The following is a 4131-nucleotide window of genomic DNA, read 5'->3' on the forward strand; positions in this document are numbered from 1 at the left end:
GTTTCTCTGTCTGCTTTTGGCTCCGAGTAAGGAAAGAAAATGTAGACAATATTGGGAGAAATACTGGATCCTTTTGTTTGGGTTTCTTCTCCTGAAAGGTGCATTCTGCTCCGTGTCCACAAGGAGGCGACATAACACAGCAGGGCCCCTGCTTGACGGGCCTTGCTCCCACTAGTGCGCACTGCCCCTTGGTCTGGGCTAGTTGTTGCTTTGGGCAGGTTGTTTGCAGTCTGTTCCCAGGATCTGTTTCAGAAGCTTCCTTCCTAGGAGCTAGAGAGAGGCAGGAGACAGTGTTCACTGGGTAGAGCACCAGACTTTTGAGGATGAGGTGCCAGCTTCCCTGGCCTGGTTGGGTGCCCACAGAGACAGAAAGGTCCTGGAGCTCTGCCTTTTGTCCCCATGTGTCTGTGCCATGGACCAGTCCCTTTCTGTCCCCTGCACTGCTCAACCCCCTTCCAGGAAAAAAGCCATATGAGCACCTGTGCTGGGCTGCTGGACTGTGAGCAACCCGCTGAAGCTCCCAGATTCCATGCACAGGGACCAGGGTTGGAATCCCGCTCCCCACCCTCAGAGGGAGGAGAGGTGAGGCAGGTTTGGGTAGCTCTCTCCTTCTTTCCACATCTTCATCTCACCCCTTCCTCTGAATTTCTAAGTGCACTTTAAACTCAGAGAGAAAGAACAAATGGGAGGTTGTTGGGGAGTGTGTGGGGAAGCCGCGGGCAAGCCTGCGTTCCTAGTGCTGGCACAGAACCTCAGCAGTCAGCCCAGTGGTATCCAAACTAGAAAAGGGGGCAGGGTAGACACCAGAATGGTGATGCAAAGACACTCTCTGTGCTCCGTGCGCGCACTTAACCTGCTGTGCTACCACCGGACTCCCATCTTCTATTTTTGATTGTTGATTCCGTTTCTGTATTAGGGTTTGGCTTGTTTAAGCTGTCAGCTTCCTCTTGGGTTCAACTTGGCAGGCGATATGATTGTAGGAAGCATCCTTTTCATGGAGATAGTGGATTAATTTGCACAGATGGGCTCACAGTGGCCTTGTGCGATCTGTGTATCTTCCCATCGTCCATTGTGGTTTCCCTCTCTCATTCCTGATTGCTTTCTCAAAACTACCTCACTCTTCCTCTCTTATTTTAATTTTTCGGAGAAGTCTAGTCAATTGTTTTTATTTATCCTTTTGAATAAGACTTTTGGTTTCATTAATCCTTTGATTCAGCTTGCTGGTTTCTATTTCATTTCTGCTCTGATTTTGATTATTTCCCTTCTCCTATTGGTTTCTGGATCTCTGCTGCTTCTTTCCTAGTTGGCTCTCTGGAAGTCAACAACATCAATGATAACAATAATAATAACTACAACAACAGTAAAACAAGGACAACAGAAGGGAAAATAATAAAAAAAAATTTAAAAACAAACCAAAGAGACTCTCTTGCCTGAGAATCCAAAGTCACAGATTCAATCCCCCATACACATCACCATAAACCAGAGCTGAGTATTGCTCTGGTAAAAAAAAAAAAAAAAAAAAAAAAAGGTTTTCAACTTGGGATTCTGCAGAGAGGCCACCAGGTTCCAAATGCTACCATGATGTCTGGTTGCAGACTTCCCTGAAACAGATAACCTTCCATGTATCCATGGAGCCCCACTTCCCCAGAACCTCACCCCTCTAGTGAAATAAGAGAGGCAGGGTGGGAGTATGGTTGACCTTTCAATGAGCATGTTCAGTGGGGAAGCAACTACAGAAGCCAGACCTTCCACCTTCTGCTCCCATAATGACCCTGGGTCCATACTCCCAGAGGGATAAAGAATAGGAAAGCTATCAGGGGAGGGGATGGGAGATGGAGTTCTGGTGGTGGGAATTGTGTGGAGTTGTACCGTTCTTATCCTATGTTTTTTGCCAATGTTTTCTTTTTATAAATAAAAATTAATAATAATAACCTTCTACACTTTCTATCCATGTAATGAGGGAAAGGGTTCCAGAGAAACAACCAGGCCCAGGATGGATAGGGATTTAACCTGGGATCACACATTCAAGTCCTTCTCTCCACCACTGAGCTATCTCCCTAGATTCTATATTATTATTATTATTATTATTATAGCAGAGCACTACTCAGCTCTGGCTGATGGTGGTTCAAGGGATGGAACCTAGGACCTGAGAACCTCATGCAGGAGAGTCTATTTGCATCACCATTATGCTTTCCCCCTTGCCCTTCATGGTATTTTTAAGTGCAATGAGTCAAATATCTTTGAATATATAAAGCTTACACTGGGAATTGATGAATTCATCTATTCAGATGCATTCTACAGTGTGTCCACAAGGTGGCAGTGAAACAATCTAGCTTATTTCTAAATATTTTGTAAAAAGAGCTCACACTTTGTACAGTGCATTTCTTAAATACTTTTTTAAAATTAAGTTTCATATATATATATATATATATATATATACACACACACACACACACACACACACACACATACAATTACCTGAAGAGTATATGGAGAGTTACAACTTTTATATTCAGATGCATTGTGGCAGCAAAACACTGCCATCCTGGTTGTTTCTAAGCGTTCTGTGTAATGTGGCTATTTGCACAGTGGATTTAAACACGTGAGTGCTACAATTACCCTCAAACTATTGTTTTGTTTTTTCCCCTATGATGTATGAAGTATCTGGTGTTTATAATACATTAATTTATATTCAATGAACATCTTTCTTTAGGCACCTGGTAGATTCCACTGCAGTTTTGTTTTTTAATTTAGAGGTGAGAACCAGTGAGATAATGTGGACAGGATATATCAATGCAGACAGAGAGATAAAGAGAGAAAGAGAGAGTAGTGGTCCAGGAGGTGGCACAGTGGTCAAGCTTTGGACTCCCAAGAATGAGGTCCCAAATTCGATCCCCGCAGCACTTGTGCCAGAGTGATGTCTGGTTCTCTCCTATCATTTATTTATCATAAATAAATAAAATCTTTTAAAAAAAGAAAAGAAAAGAAAAAAGAAAGAGAGAGAGTGAGCTGCAACACTGACCCACTGTCTCTGAATGTTGCCCATGCAGGTGGAGACCTGGGGCTTGAACCTGAGTCCAAGCACATGGCGCCTGGTGGACCACCACCTGGTCCCTCCCCCACCTTCCACCATCACAGCGCCCCTGTCTATGCAGCCCCACCTTTGACTTGGCTGGACTTATGGCTATGCCCATGCAGAAGGTCTCCTAAGTCACTTTCCTGGAGATGGACGTGTGGATTGGAAGGGCTGCAGGTGTGGTTAATCTGGGGGGCAGGGTCAACACCCTCCCCCTGCTCCATAGATGCAGGATCAGCCAATAAACAGACTCGAGGTCAGCCTTTGGTGGGCGGGGCCGACATGCATCACGTGAGGTCATCCTAGCGCGTGTGGGCGTGGCCCGCAAACCCGCACCTGTGCAAATGCAGGACTCGAGATGCTATGGCGGTACTGCAGCCCAGTCCCTTTTCCAATCCCCAGCCTTCAGGGTGGACACAGGGCTGTGCCATCTGCACTGGGGGCACAGCCTTGACTATTGAGGGCTCACTGGCTTCGTGGCAGCCCCCCCACACCCGGAGGCATGGTGAGTCCTGCTGGTGCTGGCCGGGGGTTGGGGGCCCTGGCGTGGGTGAGAGGTCACTGCCCGGGTCAAAGGTCAGACATGGAGGAAGGGTTCCCGGGGCGACGCTACCCGGGGTCCTCTGTGTCCCAAGTTTGCGGAGAACAGTGTCAGCGGGAGAGCTGGGGCGGTGGCCGTTTCCCGCCCAGCTTCGCCTCTGGCTCCTGCACCTGCTCTGAGCTCTGAGCATGACAAGGGGACCAGAATCCCTCCCGGCTCCACCCAACACATGGAGTCCCGAGACTCCTTGACGTTCCTGTAATTTTTTTACATTTTATTGGAGAGAGACCGAAAATCAGGAGGGAGGATAGGGGAAGAGACAGAGGCACCTGCAGCCCTGCTCCTCCACTTGGAAGCTTCCCCCCCCCCCCGCAGGTGGGGACTGAGGGGCTTGAACCCAGGTTGTCACACACCAGCACCCCCCCATGCTGTCATGTTTCATGTTTTCATAATTAAATGTCAGTATGCAGAGTATTTTATGTTTTGTCTTTGTCATGTTCGTGGGACCATGTGT

Source organism: Erinaceus europaeus, chromosome 5, assembly GCF_950295315.1.
Source record: "Erinaceus europaeus chromosome 5, mEriEur2.1, whole genome shotgun sequence".
In the NCBI taxonomy this organism is placed as follows: domain Eukaryota; kingdom Metazoa; phylum Chordata; class Mammalia; order Eulipotyphla; family Erinaceidae; genus Erinaceus; species Erinaceus europaeus.